Source organism: Mus musculus, chromosome 19, assembly GCF_000001635.26.
Source record: "Mus musculus strain C57BL/6J chromosome 19, GRCm38.p6 C57BL/6J".
Taxonomy (NCBI): domain Eukaryota; kingdom Metazoa; phylum Chordata; class Mammalia; order Rodentia; family Muridae; genus Mus; species Mus musculus.
Genome location: NC_000085.6, coordinates 26,551,153 through 26,569,385, shown reverse-complemented (window position 1 = coordinate 26,569,385; position 18,233 = coordinate 26,551,153). Strand labels below are relative to the sequence as shown.

Below are 18,233 nucleotides of genomic sequence, written 5' to 3'. Positions count from 1 at the left end.
AGAGAAAGTCAAATTACAAGGAAAAATGGACAGAGATGATTGCCGATGTCTCTTCAGATGAGAAATCTGCACCTCGGCAAATGGTTCTCATTGGTCAAGACTAACATCACCTAAAAGCTTTTACATGCTCACCCTCTGACTAATAAAGGCCAAGAAGAATCAGAACCCACAAAGCAAGGCTAATCAAGGCACCCCTTCTTATCTGATTGGCAAATTTGTCACAGAGGTGAAGTGTGGCAACCGATGTGATTGCAATTTGCCATCTATAGAGCTCTTCCTACAGGCTAGAGAGAAGGCTCCATTTGGGGCCCAAGGATGAAAACCCGAGTTAGGATCATGCCCGGCCACGGGCATGTGGTAACCTCTAGTGCCAGGGGAATGTGAGGAAGGATCACTGGGGCTTACTGGCTGCCAGCCTAGTTTTAGGATCAGTGAGAGAACTTGCCTCAAGGGAATAAGGCTGAGAGTGACCATGTAGGACACCTGATGTCTTCTTTTGTCCTCCACAAGTGCAGAAACACAGCCACCCACATGGTCGCACACCATGAACCCCCTCCTGCTACACACACACACACACACACACACACACACACACACACACACGGTCTCCACAATTCAGAATATTGCCAGAATACCTATTTCTTATAAGGTTGGATTTGGGGTCACTAATTCCTACTGTGGTTCCATGCGCTATCGTCTAATAGGTTTAAGGAAACAATCAGGTTTTGATAGACACTGAATAAGTTGTCCCCATAAGAATCCCAAAATATGCCACCAGCAGAGATTTTATTTGCTTCAAAGGTCGGGGATCTTTGCCTGATTTTCAACATGCAAAAGACTTTCTGTTTTTGCAACAATAAGTGGCACTGACATCTCTCAAGACTGAAAGCGCTATTGTCTCATTTGAAGCACCACCTTATTATTAGGTGAGGATGCTGTTGGCAGGAATGAATAATTAGGTAACTCTTTGTGGGCACATTTTATTCAGGTCCCAAGGGGAATACACAATTGTAACATCTCCTTGGATTATTTCACAAACATATGGCGAGTGGAGCACCTGAGCCAGATGTACGAGCATATTCCGGTATGTCTGTTTTAACTTAAAACTGTGAAATACATCAGATGGCAAGGCTATTTTGGTCTTGAACATCCATCATGGAAAGAGTATGGAAGCATCTTTCCTTTGTTGTCTGGTTTATCTGAACTGGAAAAAGAAAATCAAGAAACAAAATAGTTGGGAAATCGTCACTCTCAGCATAGGGTCCCAGAGTTTGGGACATAATGAAGTCTATGGTGTGGATTTACATGGGCCTCCATCGTCTCTGCATCAGTTATTCATGTCTAGTCCCACTGTTCACTGCTGGCAGGCCTGAAATCTCAACTTAGCCATGATTATTTTCAATTCTTTTTCCTTATCTTGTGCATTCACCCCCCTGGAGATGCATATGTGTAATTTAATATGGAATTTTTTAATAATGAGAAGTATTCTGTACTGATTCAGTAGGGAGTTTCTGTTGTTGCTTTTTTTTTTCCCTTTTGGAAGGCCTGTTTTATTATTACAACGTTGGTGGTTTAGTTTACTAAAGAATCTACATCTGACAGTGACTTCTTGAAATCACAGTGATCAAACAGAAATACTCTCTCATTTGCTAGTGCAAATGCTGTCTTTCAGCACTAGCGACATGATTTTCAATCTGAGTTTTCCATGTTCCAGAATTAAAAGATATCGATGCCACGGGGCGGGGGAGGGGGGCGTGCGGCTTGGTCTAAGAAAGTGGAGAAAAACACACACACACACACACACACACACACACACACACACACACACATTGACAACTGTATTTTCTCTTTTGTATGTATGTTCAAATTCCCATCAGCATTAACGAGCGCTCCGTTCCTGAGCTGAAGAGAATGCCAACTAAGCTGTGATGGAATCTATCATTCTGTTGGGTTTAAGGGGCAGGAGACTTGTGTCAGCCTCTTATAGTCAAAGCGAGAATCGGAAAGACATATCGTTGAGAGTGTGCAGACAGTATGGTATGGTGGGCAGCTGCTGGGGGAAAGGGTGCTTACGTTTACAGCTACTGAGGCACAGAGTGGAGATTTGAGTGTTGAATTACCATGGATGGTAAATGTTGAAGCTGACAAAGAAGGTCCACAGAGCCTCAGAGATTCTGTTTTTTCTTGTGTTACATCAAAATAAGGAATTAAAATATTTATAAGCTTGATTCCACCTCTCCAGTCCTCCCTGCTTTAAAGTGGCAGTTTCTTGCACGACAACAGGTATAGATGTGTACTTCAGATGTGTTCCCAGGCAACTGTGTGGTACACTTGTGTTGTCTTGGTCATCCTGTCGTCACTGGGTTATCCTTAAGTTTTTTTTTTTTCCTCCAAAATAAGTAAGAGGCAACGGCGGAGCATGCTTTAATTTCTTCTCATTCGGAAAGCCTTAGAACATAGATTTGATTTCAGGTGAAGGTGTCACGCCGTGATGATGCGGATCCCGGGGTGGAACTGCACTGGTCCAGTCCACTGTGCAGCTCACACTTCCTGCATCTCCCGGGGATGTCGCTGTGTTTCTAAGACACACATCTGATATTGCAGAGCTGCTGAGGTCGGGACACTGGAAGCACAGGCTATCAGCAAGGAACCACGCAAACCTACACCACACAGAACCCTCCCCCCTCCACCCCCCCCCCCCCTTTGTAAAGCCACTAATCCAACAACTCTACCCTGGACCTGCAAGGCCACCAGTGTATTCATGACCCTGGGCCTCAGCCAGCCCTAGCACTCTGATGAGTCTGAGAAATGGACTGCTAGCCTCGGGAGAGATCACAGGAAGCGAGACAAAATGAGTAGCAACTAAGGCCGAAAACATCACAGAAGCCTGGACTGCGCGCCCTCACCTCCGCTGCCCCTCTGAAGATTTAAACTTCTGATAGTAAAAGCAATAATGCTCTGACCTAAGAGGCCAGAGGTTCTGTTGCCAGGAGTCATTTAAAGAATCATTCCCCAGAAGTACTAGTAACACCCGCCCCAGCGGCGGCAGTGGCGGTGGCAACCACGGGAACAGGAGTTCAGTCATATTGGCACAGGATTCTGGAAAGGGGTGGGCAGGAGGGAGAGAGTCTATTGGCCTAAAAAGCTGAAACATCTGCTGGAGTTATTAACAGCTTTTTGGCTGAGTTCAGCAGCAGGGCACCTTGTGGTTGATAGATTCGCCTCTCAGCAATTCAAAACAATGCAGTTAAAGCAAATTTCTCATTTTCAGAGCATGGCTTAATGAGGCATACAGTATTTTAAAAATAGTCCCACTTAAAATGGTCAATAGTAGCGAGTGCGGGCGGGGGTTACCGTCAGTTCCCTGCTCCATTGTTAACTTTGTCAGGGTGATTATGTAACACGGGTTTTTTTAGGAAGACCCAGGTAACTTATAGTTAATGTGTGTTGTAGGGATTTACGTTATTTGTGAAGTTTATATAGATTATCCTAGGGTGTAAATATTGGCAAACTTGATCAAAACCACTTAGAGACCTCATGTTCTCCCTTCCCCAAAGTGAGCATTAAGCCACTTTAGGCTTAGCAGTCCAATTCCAGGAAAGGGTTGCAAGGGTCCATATTTTGCATACTAAATGAAACCAAGCACACAGAGACAGCCTAAGCTAGAAGAGGCACCAGGATGGAACTCAGGGGCAAGGGTTCTAGCCCTCCTCCTAATATTAACTGACTGCACAAGTCCTCGGGGGGAGTCACTTAATCTTTTTTTGCTTCCATTTCTTTATCCTGTGGAAAAATAATGAGGCCAATTAAGGAGTATGTCTCCAAATGTTGCCAGCCAGCTCTGCCATCCTGGGACCAGCAGAATTCAATTCCAACTTTAATCTTTCTGGTGAAATCCATGAATTCCAACCAAGCTGAGCCTGTGCTCATCGGTCCATGACAAGATGTGTGGTATTTGGGTGAGGGCATCAGACAGTCATTGTCTCTGACACAGCTCTGCACCCCCCTCCCAAACCGCCACTGAAGGCACCATATACTGTAACGGACCACAGGCAAAGCATAGCCACCCCAGCTGGATTTATTAGCCTGTTAGGTTATCTGGCAGGTGACAGTGGCCAGCCCAAGGAACGGTCAGGCCCAGCTCTGTGCCTTATGGATTCCACATGTTAACTCGGACAGAAGGCAGTAGGGAGCAAAGGAGAGAGAGGGGAGACTTAACATCTGTGATGGAACACTAATCAGTCCCTGTCTTCTTGTATAGCTTGCCCCTATGCCCAGCACATGGAAAGAGAGGAAGGAGGAGTTTGCCAAGTCACTGTGTGCCCCAGGCAAGTGCATGATCTGCTCTTTCGCTGCAGAGGAACCAAAATGAGGAACCCCTGCCACCTCATTTTGATCCAGGAATCTTTAAGAACAGATTCTTATTGGTCCCAAAAATATTCTGATTTTACAACCACCAGACCCAGACACTATTGTGGATGCCAACAAGAGCTTGCTGACAGGAGCCTGATATAGCTGTCTCCTGAGAGGCTCTGCCAGTGCCTGAGAAATACAGAACTGAATGCTCACAGCCATCCATTGGACTGAGCACAGGGTCCCCAATGAAGGAGCTAGAGAAAGTACCCAAGGAGCTGAAGGGGTTTGTGGCCCCATAGGAGGAACAACAATATGAACTAACCAGTACCCCCCCAGAGTCCCCAGGGACTAAACCACCAGCCAAAGAGTACATGTAGGGACCCATGGCTCCAGCCGCATGTGTAACAGAGGATGGTCTAGTTGGTCATCAATGGGAGGAGAGGCCCTTGGTCCTGTGAAGGTTCTGAGCCCCAGTGCAGGGGAATGCCAGGGTCAGGAACCAGGGGTGGGTGGGTTGGTAAGCAGGGGAGAAGAGGAAGGGATGGGGGTTTTCAGAGGGGAAAACAGGAAAAGGAGTAACATTTGAAATGTAAATAAAGAAAATATATAATAAAAAATTGATACTTTACTACCTATGCAAAAAAAAACCAACAACAACAAAAAAAAAACATTCATGATCTGGTAACAGAAGGTCCCCAGAACAGAGGTGCTTCCCGCTTCACTAACTAAGTATAGTCTATCATTAAGGTTGAAGGTCTGTGGTTCAAGGGCAAATGCATCTGTCTGGTTGTCAGTCTGATTCTCAGGTTTCATTCAAAACTGCTAGGTATACTGTACAAAAAACAGGGGGTAAAGCAAACTCACTCAAGCTCTGTGTGCTTGCCCCCATAGGCCAAAATGTGGTGGATTCATGGAGCACTTTAAAGGGAAAGCCGCCCCCTGTGCAGATCTCTGTGCCTTTCAGTCTCTTGTTGCTGCTTACACTTGGATGGTCCTGATGTCAGACGGAACAGTATATCTATAAAAGGAAACTTCACACCTGGCCAAGAGGCTGGGAGATACTTCTGAGGGCAGTGGCGGCCTTTGCTGCAGTTGAAAAGACAATTGTCCCAACTTGTCTTGCAGGTAGACTAATCAGTAGGAGAAATGATGTTGTCACAGTTTCATCTATCACTCAGAAGTGCCACCCAAGCAGCTTGCAGGGAATTGTGCTTTGGGTGGCTATCAGCTGCAGGGCTGGTCTCCCTCTCACAGGTCAACAGAGGTGGGCCAGTGGCTTTGCTGCACAAGCGATCCTCTGTGGTTCTGTATTCTAGATCAAGAATACCAGGGCCACAAAAGGGTAGGGGGTATGAGGTGGTGATGGTGGTACTGAAACTGAAAGTCTAAGTTACGCAGAATGTAGCCACCATGAACCCCAGTGGAAAGTCACACCTGAACTCTTTCACAGAGATACAGGTGAGATGGTTCCCAACCTCCACCGAAGACTGTGAGATTTAAGTCCCTAAGTTTGGAGGAAATAGACTACCCAACCCTCATATTCACTAGATCTTAGCTTAGGGTTGGAGACTTGTCTGAAGGTCTGTATAGCCTATGATGCATGGTTAGCATTTTGTACTGACGCTTGGCAACTTTCTGCAGCAACCAGGCTGGAGGACACTGCGCAGCCACAGCCATGGTCAGTCACTTTAGGCTGACTTTCCAGTGGCTCCTAAAGCAAACACTGAAATGAGGTTGATGAGAAAAAAAATTTATCAATTTAGTGTAACAGACACCCCAACAAATCTGTCAGGAGACAAGTATAGACCTGTCTTCATGTCTTGTATAACCCAGCATATAGCTCATGATTTCTTAGATATGTGTGTGTGTGTGTGTGTGTGTTTCAAACACCAAATCACTCTGCAAGTCAGGGCATAAATGAGACCCAATAACAAATATTTTTTTGTCTTAATAAATGAAAAGTGGCAGTACTCTAAACTTTGCCATAGTTGCCACCTGCCCTATTAAAATATAATTCTAATGCCCCAAAGGGTACGTGTAGCAATTAGTAAAAACCAGGCAACAGAAACTCATGGGCTATCTTTGGTTCCAATAAGCAAATAGTTCATTATGAATACAATCAGTCTCCGCATAGTGATGTGGTTTTTTTTTCCAAAGTAAAGAGATAGTAAACATTTCTACCTGCTTTTTAAATATAGGCCATGATACCTTTTCATAAGTAACGCAGACATTTTGGAGGTTAATAATAATTGAATTATAGCTTGACATATGACAATAGGGACAATTAGTCATCTACATCTTGAAATATTGTATCAATTTGTTACTTAGAGGGAGACTATTTCTTAGCACTGCTACCTCCATGAAAGATAAATGATAATAGAATTAATACCAGCTTGGCATTTTATAGCAAAGCAAGTATATTCTTCTCACCTTCCAAGGGACAACAGAGGTCATCTGGTCTCATCTTACTGTTAACAGACAGATTGAGAAAAGCTAAGCTACTTATCCCTGGCTACACAGTGAGGTTTCTTTACAACAGGTTTAGTTTCGTTTTAATGGCAACAACACTCTTACAAGACATTATCAGAGGGTGGGCGAGGTGGCTCAGTGGGTAAAAGTTATTGCCTTGCCAGCCCAATAACCCGAGTTCTATCACTGGGACCCACGTAAAGGTATGAAGTTCCTTCATGATTCTACACATGCGTGTTCTCATACACACATACTCACACGCACATGCACACACTCACATGCACACAAATGCACATACATAACACACACCTAAATAGATAATAGATTAAAAAGTATGTACAGGACATGTTACCAGAGATTTAGAAAGTAGATAGAACCGGTGAAGATGTGAACTAATTTCACCTTCTATTTTAACTTTTTTTGAGGCAGGGTCTCATTAAGTACCTCATTCAAGACTGGAACTTGATATGTAGCCCAGGCTGGCCTTGAATTTGTAATTCTGCTGCCACCGTCTCCAAAATACTAGGATTAAAGGCATGTGCCACCAGGTCTATTGGTCTCTCTTCCTCTCTCTCACTATCCCCTCTCTTTCTCTCTCTGACACTTTCTTGAAGAATAGTTGCTGTCTTTTGAAGGGGCCACTGGTCTAAACTCGTCCAGCGGACAGGACAGTCTACATTGCTAGCCACAGTAACCTTCACCAATTCACCATTGAAAGATGGCAACTTTGAACTACTGGAATATATACGATTATAAAGTATCTTCAGCCATAAGAGAAGCCCAGGTTATCAGGCACTCTATGTTCCAGCTGTCCTGTATGACATTTATAAAAAGTTTTATACTTATTATTTTTATGTGTATGTGTGCATGTGTGCCTGGATGAGTTTATGTGTACCACATATATGCAGGAGACACAGATGTCAGAAAAGGACATTGGATCTTCTGGAACTGGAGTTCCAGATGGTAGTGAGCTGCAGTGTGGGTGCTGGGAACTGAACCCAAGTCCTCTGTAAGAATAGGAAGTGCTATTTCTCCAATTTCTGGTATAACATTTTTAAAATTTGAGATTTAATTATATATATAATCTATATTTATGTATGTATATTATTAGATATTTATAATATACAATATATTATACATACATATATACATACACACATATATAAATTACACATACACGCATGTATATGATAAAAAATCGATGTTAAGAAAAGGAAAGTGCATTGCTAAATATCACCTCACTTATCTGTGGTGGAGAGAAGCTATGAAACTAACCTGAGCATTTTATTCATCCATATGGACAGCAGATACAGATGGACAGATGTTCAAAAGGACACAAAGAGTGGCCATTATAAATATTGCCTGCTGTGGAGTTCTTACTGTGTGCCATCAGGAAGAGTTGATGATAGGTGAAATCAGGTTATATTTAAGTGGTTAAGGACCACGCTTCATTGGCAAAGTGGGACAAAGCAAATCTTAAAGATTGATGGGCAGCTGTGATGAGGAAGGGCATTTTACTTCAAGGGAGTAAATTCTAGCAGGACATGCAGAGTAAAGAAGAGTGAGCCAGCTTATTGGCTAAAAGGAAAGAGTCTTTTGTGAAAGTCTTTAACCGCAGACGGACAAGACGCTTGAACTTGGACTCTTAAGAAGCAGACTCTAGAATAAAGGGTTCAGTTAGTGCTCTGGGTAAGAGCAGGCTGTGCCAGGTTACCTGGATGTAAGGCTGATCTCCAATGACAGGAGACTTGAGAGTGACTCAGCTTTCACTGTGACGGCTTGGGCATGATATGGTCCCCGTGATGCTAGTGACTCAATACAGGTAGATGTATACATAGGTAGACCTCCCTGGAAAAAAAAGGGCTGGTGGTCAGCTGAAGATACAGGGAGTGTGTGTGTGTGGGGGGAGGGTACCCAGAAAAGGAAGCTAGATCAGATTCATTTCTTCACAGGGCAACTGTTTAACACATTCTATAGACCTGCGCTGTCCCCAGGAGAAGCAGTGGAGACCCCACCAGCCTCCCTCTGTACTGCTAGGGTGGACATGGCACTGGGGCCTCCACTGATAGGATTCACACTTATGAGGAAGTATTGGCCCTGTCCAGAAGACAGTGACTTGGAGGGAACATCAGAGCAGCCCAGGTTCAAATGTAGATGAGGCAGACTGCAGTAAGGAACAGTGTCTTGGAGATAGGTGCTGGCAAATGAAATCTGAAATTTCTTCTGTGTATGGGAGATGTAAGCTAGGTATCACACCGTTTCCCCATCACTCCCACTTTCATGGCCTCCAGGCTCCTTTCTCATCCGGTTATCCCATCGCCTGAATCCCCATCCCTTTTGTCTCACACCTAAATTTCTTTAGTTGTGCCTTCTGGTCACTAATTGTTGCTAATTAAGGAAAGAAACTATTTACATAATTTTATTTTATTCTTTTCTGTTTGGGAAGATATCTAACTATGTGTGACCACCTCAGGAGATCCATGAAATATTTCCATTCTATGCAATCCTGAGGGGTTGTGCTGCTCACGTTTAACAGGCTTACAGGCTGTGTATGAACCACGGCTTCTGATTCCGTGTCTCTCCTAATTTGGATCATCTAGGATATGCTAAATCAATCCCAAATCTGCTTTTCTCCTGGGTGCTGCTGCCGCCGCCTAGGACCTATCTTTGAGTGCTTTGTGTCATTATATTATTAAATCCCCAAGGCCTTCTGTTCTGCCATTGCTGATTTTTAAACATAGGCATGGCACATTAAAGCAAAGATAATGAAACTGTAGTAATGTAAACTCAGTGGGCAGATGGACATGGTATATAGCAAAATATGGACTCGATAACAGGCAAACGTCACATGGCGTGTGACATCCCCATTGGTTGGTCTGAGCAAGTATCACACAAAAAAGTCAGAATCATGGTGGGCAAACAGTGACAGGAAAGAAGTGAAGATTGGGCAATTGTATTGGTGGCACATTATTCTGATTATTTTACTTTAGCAATATATTTGGCATCTTTTATTGCTTTGATATTTGAAAATAAGCATGATGTAGCGTAATAACCCTTTCATTACTTTGATATTTGAAAATAAGCATAACGTATCTTGGTTGTTTCCTTTTGATTATAGGTAAGCCTTAGGTACACCTCACATCTCAATGAAAAAAAAATATTGAAGTAGACTGGATTTCATTCATAAAGCTCGAGGAGTGTTTGAGGAAGGGCTGAGATCTCACCAGTACCAAAGTCTTCATGTTGCTTTGTCTGTGCCCGTCAGCATTACCATGCTTCTCAGTAGAAGTTTGCAGTTTACTGGAAGTAATTCTTCTATCCCAGCTTTGTCTGTGTATACACACATACATTAGTCTTCTCGTGTATATATTACATAGATGTACTGTAGTTATGTATGTATACATATGTATTTAATATTTCTCAGTGCTTCCTACTTCTGTATATCTAGCACTAGCTTGGCTCTAGGAGAAAACACTCATTTGTTAGGAACTGTCTATTATAGCCCCAAAGCATCATAACTACTGCTCTGTCTCATTTATATTTTTCTAATCAGTTTTAATCCTTGTGCATACATGTGTGAGTGGCATATGCATGTGTTTGGATGGACATGTACACAGGTGTATGAAGGTTCACATGCTTGTAGACATGTACACATAAGCATACATGGAGGCCAGAGGTCAACAATAAGCATCTCTTAGTCATTCTACATTTTAAATTTTTTAATTACATTTTTTACCATCTATCTATCTATCTATCTATCTATCTATCTATCTATCTATCTATCTTTCTATCTATCTATGGTTATTTGTGTGTGTGTGTCCTAAAGGGAGGACACAGGACACCTTTTTAGAGTGAGCTCTTTCCTTTTGACATGTGGTTTTCAAGAGTTGAATTCAAGTTGTCAGTCTTGGTAATAGAACCTTTACCCAGTGAGAACTTTTGTGGAACTCTGCATCTTAATTTTTGAGGCTTTTTTCCCCCTTCACTAGAAAAGTAAATCACTGCTTCTGAGATGCTGGCTGGCCAGTAGCTTCAGGAATTTTCCTATCATAGATTTCCAGGAGTAGAATTAGAGGCGTACACTACAATGCCCAATTTCTTACATTGAGGCCAAGTTTTCATGCTTGGAAGCAAACACTTTACTGGCTGAGTTGACCATGTCAAAGAGTGGTAAAGGGGAGAATGGGTGCATAGCCAGGTCTTAAAAATTTTTTTTTTTAATAAGACTTGCCTTGGTCATGGTGTCTGTTCAGAGCAGTAAAACCCTAACTAAGACACCAAGTAAGAGCAGGTGATTTCCATAGGTGTAGCCCAGGGGCACAGGAGCATCCCTTAGAGATGGAGAGGGCATGGGGGAGGCCTTCCCAAAAGGAGTTAAAGAATGAAGAAGCACCACTAGGGGACTCTGTGCTCAGCTTTGTGAAAGTACTGATCACATGGAATATGGGGGTGGGGCAGCTATCTGAAGAACTTGCTAGAGAGTTAGGGATTGGATGGGAGAAATGGCACAAGGACAAAAGTGGTTAGGTTTGGGGGATGGACTGACATCAATGATTATAAGAGATGCCCAGACCATCTCATGGGGTGAGATGAAGGAGCCTAGAAGAGCCATTTTTCCCCTAGTGTGGGACATGAACCAAAAGGGTCAAGGGAAAGTGATTTCTAGAGAAAAAGAATAAATTCAGCTTTGGACACTGGTTGACCTTTGAAGTAACTGAAGCTGTATAAGAGACTCATAACAGGAGTCTGGAAGTTGGAGGGCGTTTGTGTGTATGTGTATGTGTGTGTGTGTGTGTGTGTGTGTGTGTGTGTGTGTGTGTGTTGGTTTGAATATACTTGGCTAATGGGAAATGCTACTATTAGGAGGTGTGGCCTTGTTGGAGGAAGTGAGTCACTGTGCACATGTAGAATTCTCAGCTCCTCCAGCATCATGCCTGCCTGGATGCTGCCATATTTCCACCATGATGATAATGGACTGAATCTCTGAACCTGTAAGCCAGCCCCAATTAAATGTTGTCTTTTATAAGAACTGCCTTGGTCATGGTATCTCTTCACAGCAATGGAAACCTTAACTAAGAGAGTGTGTGTGTGTATTTTGTGTGTGTATGTTGTGTGTGTTGGGGGAAGGCTTCATAATTCTTGAAAGTTGAAGTAAAGACTGACAATAAGCTACAGAATTTGGAACTTAGGATAGCATTAGTTCAGGGTACAATGGTTCAGACCTGTCATCCCAGTAACCAGTAGGCTAGGCCTAATATGGTTGGGGGTAAATCTGGGATGCTCAATGAATTCTAGGGCAGCCTGGGAAAACATGCAAAACCTATCTCAAAAGGGAAAATGAAGCCATTCCTGATGATCACTTGAGATCAGAAAACAATATATATATATATATGTATACACACACACACACACACACACACACACACACACACATATATTGACAGAAGTCAAGAAGTTGGCTTTCTTGCCTTCTGAAGCTGTCGCTGAAAAGGAAGAAGTGATTTATGTAGTTATTTGATGTCTATGCCAGGAATTGTCCTTAATCCTGAAGGATAAAACTGAGGAAGCAAGGTGCCACATTAGGCTGAAATTTACCGCTGTCCACTGCCTTTCATTTTTGGTATCTCTAACATATTTCTAACAGTAAATCAGTATTCCAGAGAAAAGCGAATATCTTTGCTGGATGTACCGCCCCTAAAAACATTCCAGTGATAGAACCATAGAAGCTTTCTGTTCAAAATCATTAGAATGGAGTTGAAACTATATGTTATTTCATTTATTGTGAAGGTCTGAAACAGGCAACATTTGCAAAGTCAGTGTTTTTATCTGTTCTATAGAGGTATGTGTGTGTGTGTGTAGGTGTGTACATGTGTAGGTGTGTGTGTGTATGTGCGTGTAGATGTGTACATGTGTAGGTGTGTGTGTGTAGATGTGTGTGTGTGTAGGTGTGTGTGTGTGTAGGTGTGTGTGTGTGTAGATGTGTGTGTATGTGTGTGTGTAGGTGTGTACATGTGTAGGTGTGTGTGTGTGTAGATGCGTGTGTGTGTGTGTGTGTGTGTGTGTGTGTGTGTGCATGTGTAGATGTAATGACATACACATGGAGGTCAAAGGACAACACTGCTCTCTCTCCTTTCATTGTGTAGATTCTGGAGATTGAACTGGACTCATCAGGATTGGCAGCAAAGTGCCTTTAGCCAAGACCCACCTCTAACACCAGTGTTTAACATTATACCAAGGACTCAGGCTTTCTACCTAGCTATCCTCAGTGGATGAACTCAGCTCTCCCCATTGCCAAGGGTGGGATAGCATCGTTCTGGTCATTACATATATTCATCAGAAGCTTGGAAGGAAGCCGGCCATGTATTGTATCCTTCCTCTCCATCCTTCTTTCTTTCTTTCTCTTTCTTTTTCTCCTTCTCTTTCTCCTTCTCTTTCTCCTTCTCCTTCTCTCTCTCCCCTTCTCCTTCTCCTTCTCCGTCTCCTTCTCCTTCTCCTTCTCCTCCTTCTCCTTCTCCTTCTCCTTCTCTTTCTCTTTCTCCCTCTCCCTCTCTTCCCTCTCCATCTCTCTCTCTTTCTCTTTCCTCCTCCTTCCTTGCTCCCCCTTTTTTAAAGCAGTGAAAAGACTTTTCTCAGAAGCCCTTAGGATATTCCTCCTTAAGTACAGTGTTAAATTGTAGTAATGAAGCATATAATGGATTCTGAGACTGTGCTTGTCTGGGTTTGTATTTTGACTCTACCTATTTCCTTGAGCAAATATTAACGTCTTCCTAGGTCCCAGTGCCCTCTGTTATGAAGTTTGGAAGTCACTGGCCCCAGCTTGCAAGATTAACATCACTTTCTCCAAGTACTTGGGGGACCTGTTTGGCATACGCAGAAAGTGTTCAATAATTCTTGGTTCTCACTATGAATATGGTTCTAAATGAATGGATGCCCACCTACTAATTAGTCACTAGCAAACAGAACAGTATTACTATGATTGGATTTGAACAATCAATATTTATCATTGAAGTGAAGAGCAGAGAGGATGATCTGAGGGCTGGAAAGATGGCTGGCTTAGTAGTTAAAAGCACTTAGTCCTGCAGTAGACCGGGATTTGGTGCCTAGTACCCACTTGATGGCTCCCAAACATCCTTAACTACAGTTTCCAGGGACCTGATGCTCTCTTTTGAACTCCAGACTTTTGAGCAGCAGACTTGTGCATAGTACACATCCATACATGCAGGCAAAACACTCATGCATATAAACACATTTTTTAAAAGATGACATGTATACTGATGCAGGAATAATACTTGGGCACTGTTAATGAGGAACGAAGGAGGTAGCCATAGCTTTGAAAGGTGACCGATGGTGTCAACTATGTCCCAGCTGCTTTTGCTGTTAGTGAGTGTATTATCAGTTTCCAGAATGAGGCTGGGAAGAGAAATGATGCATAGAATTGCTGTACTATTGATACACTGATAACATATGTATATTCAGACAATTCGTTCTTGGATCCTATTAAGCAAACCGTGAAAGCACATTTAAAACACCTAACCATCAATCCCAGTGTCCTCTCAGACATCACCTTACAGCATCTTCCCTTTCTGCATCAATTTGAAAAGCTTTTCCTGCCTACCATTTCTCTATGAGTTCTTCCCACAGGTGATGTATGAAGGAGAGGTGCTATTACCATGCTCAAGAGGATGAAATTGAAGCTTTTAGAAATCTCATTAGAACCTTGGAGAAGGAAGGAAGAGGCTGCAGAATCAAGCTCAAAGACAACCCACCCATTTCCTGGTAAGATGTTGCTTATATTACAGTGCCTTTCCTATAAAATAATAACCAGCCTCAGCAACAGCTCCCTACACTTCTACAGCCAAGGTTAGATACAGTGTACCAAGTGTATGCCAGTTTCACTAATGTGACACTTAGCTCACGTCATTCATGGAGAAGCAAGTATGTACATGCCTTTACATGTCCACGTTCTAGAGAGTTTTGGCATTATGAGCATTCTTCAAGTATCCAGTGTTAAGTATAATATTTAATTATTTATTCATTTATAGATAAGGTCTTGCTATATAGCATAGGCACATCTCTGATTCACATCCTCTTGCCTCAGCGTCTTGACTGCTGGGGTTCCAGGTGAGTAGCAGTTGTGCCCGATGTCTAAATTCCCTAATTCCGCGCTACAGTGGACTTGGTAGCAATGCAATTGGGAGAAAAATCTCCATGAGAACCTCGAGAAGTTGCCAGGGACTTACATTTCTTCCTTATCCTCTTTGTTTTGTTTACATGGAACAGAATAGCTGGTGGCCTTTTCAAGACTTGAACTAGCATTTCATAGGAAGCCTTTGGCACCGTCCACAAGGCTGCTGTAACCATCACTGTTTACATCAGGCCCCATTCTGTGTTTCTGCAAAAGGCTTAGCTGGGGCCCTGGCCTTGTGGACATCTGCTTTAAATGTTTTTAGACCCCCCACCCCACTCCTCCAAGTGACAGCCCCACCTCTCTAAGCATTTTGGAGCTCACATGTTCATGCTTTCCTTTCCCTCTACAGTTGGGACTCTGCTGTGATTCTCAAGGTCTGCTTCAAGTGAGTGAGGAATGAGGCCCCCGGCTTTTACTGCCTTCTAAAGACAACCAACAAAACCCCCAAATACAAATATCAAAACCCAGGCTGTAAGCTAAGTCGTTTGTTAAAGTGCTGGCCTCAGCAAGCAGGACAGAGTTAGATCTCCGGAACCCAAATATAAATGCCAGGCATCTGTGATCCTAGTGATGGAGAGGAGAACATTCCTGGGCCTCTTTATCTTTAGCCAGTGCCTGGCTGATGAGCTCATGGCTTAGGAGAAACCCTGTTTCAGAGGCGAAGACAGTATTTCTGTGGATGCCCCCTGAAGTTGTTCCTTGGCCTCCAATGGCCTCTTGTGCATCCTCACACTGGCAAGCTACTGCTACCCCACAGCACCACCAGAGCCACTAAAACAAAAGTCGCTGTGAACATGTCACAGAGTAAATAATGCTACCAAGGGCTGGTAAGTTCCCACGGAGAGTCACATTGAGACTCCTGATTGTTCTAACAATTCTAGGCTGAATAAATGGAACACTGCTCTATCTTTATCTAAGACAACGAATCTCTAAACCTGAGCTCCCAGCATCTCACTTTCTCCCCATCCCTAGAAATAGTCTGCTGTCAACTCTTAGTATCAAATAGCAAGTTCTCTCTGTATGTCTCTCATTTACTATTTAGTGTGTGTGTGTGTGTGTGTGTGTGTGTGTGTGTATCTGAATGAAGTGAATGTGTACCACACACCCACGCAGGAGCCAGGAGAGCGTGGAGTCCCCTGGAGCTCGAGCTCCAGGTGATAGTGAGCTACCCCATGAGAGCCAGAGGAGCAATGCATAGTTCTAGCTTCCGAACCATCTTCCGGCTCTGTTTGTTTGGTGTTTGTTTAGTTTGGCTTGGCTTGGTTTTGAGACAGTCTGAACGCTAAGTAGTTCTGGTAACCTAGGAAGTGAGGTCGAGAACTCCTTGCTCCAGTCTCCAGAGTACTAGGATTATGGGCATGCGCTATCATGCTCAGAACATTCCCATTTCTTCACACTTGAAAGTCACCTTATCTGAAGTCAGATGAACCATAGTTGAGCATAAGCATAAATAAAAGATATTATTGAGAATGTACTGTGTGTAGCTTGGGGGTACAACTTAGTTGTGGTAGACCCTGGCTTTCGTCTAGTTATCTGCCTCTTTCCTAGAGAGATATGAGCAAATGTCCATTCATCTCAGACAGGGCACTGACAACAGACCAAAGGAACAATTCTACCAAACTCCTGCCTTATTGCATCAGTGACTTTGCTGGGACTATTTAAAGGAGAATGGGTGACTAAAATGTAGTTGTATCGCCAAAAAGCTCACCACAGCATGGGTAACGTCTCATAAGAGCTCATAATGTCTCTAGAGCTCCCTGCACAGCTCTCAGGCAGCTGACTGGAGAGCCTCCTCTGCCCAGACCTGCCTACTGTAATGTATATGACTAATGGGACCATGGGTTAGCGGCCTTGTGAATCTTTTAAGTTTCTGGGACTTCCTAAACCTTGGATGTTTTGTTCACTTTCTGGACCTTTAGTCTGTTCACATCCTAAGTGTTGCCAGCTTCATAAGCCACCTTCCTTCCTCGGGGAGGAAGGGGCAAAATGCTTACTTTTCCTCCATTTCCCTTCTATACTTTTTCCCAGGTGAAATCTTGACCTTGACTAAGGTTGAGAGTGAGCTGAGAACCAAATCTATTTCATGGCCATTTAAGTGTTTGTGTGTGTGTGTGTGTGTGTGTGTGTGTGTGTGTGTATGAATAGCTGTAAGTTGGTCTTAATGTCCTTCTCATTGGCAGTAGGGTTAGAAGGCATTGGGATGCTCCCAGAGTCCAAGGGCCAGGCATCACTGTGCGGGTGCTGCATAGTCAACCTGCTGCTTTGGCTTCAATCTGTCCCTGGTTGGAATGATCGGTGTGGCCTCACTTTTAATTCAATGCTTTTTTCCCCCTCTGTATTAATTAGGCTGCTACATGATTATAACGCCAAATAATGATCATAATTTTAGCAGGAAAAGACAAAAGAGGAGAAAGTCATGTTGATTTGTATATTACACATTCTGTTCCTCTGTGGGTACATACTGCCCCACACATGAAGCGGGTAGAATATCTTATTTCTTCTCACTCCAACCTGATTGATGTGAGGCATGTCTGAAGGACAAGTACCCTCTGGGACTTCTGATAAACTACCGGCAGTTGGCAGCTCACACTTGGGTCTCTGGAAAGGCTCCTCCTGAGCTATTCTGTCTCAGAACCAACCTGCCGGGCTACTAAATATAAACACTGCAGAGAGGCCATAAACAGCACCTTTGTCAACAGTCACTGCTAATTTTCAAGGCTACAGTCTGCATCTGTGTACAGCAGCATGAGGGCCTCATATTAGCTGCCAAGTCCAGGAACGTGGGGAGCACCCATACAGCCATGAAGCTGTGGCAGTTACTATATTGTTGTTTCAAGCCACAACATTTGGGCATTAGTTGGTGCATCTATACATGATAACCATATTAAAGTTCAATTAAAGGTCATTCTAGGGCTAGGCAAGGAGAATGAAGGTATTTTATGGACTCCACCCAACCAATCAAGGAATTCATTACCCAGTCATAACTAGAAAAGAGATACACCCTCCCCTAAACACCACATACACGGGTTGAGTAAGCAAGGTTTAAGGTATCACGTACTTCATTTATTCTTTTTGAGATGTGCTCAGATTGAAGAGGGGATGTGAAATATGACAAAGTCTGCTGAGAAGACTTTTTTTTTTCCAACTAATGCCTCAAAATTATGTTGAGAGTTGGAAATTTTTTTCCTCCTTGTAGCTGCTTCAGGCTTAAGAGTTCTTA

The 18,233-nt window shown here is 43.3% G+C and overlaps 1 long non-coding RNA gene across 1 annotated transcript in view; it reads left to right on the top strand.

Moving 5' to 3' along the window:
* Positions 1–18,233, top strand: part of Gm52395 — an 86,463-nt gene that overhangs the window by 37,125 nt on the left and 31,105 nt on the right. Inside the window, exon 4 of the long non-coding RNA XR_003952911.1 lies at positions 14,467–14,601. This is a non-coding gene — a long non-coding RNA (predicted gene, 52395). The remainder of the gene's footprint in view (positions 1–14,466; positions 14,602–18,233) is intronic.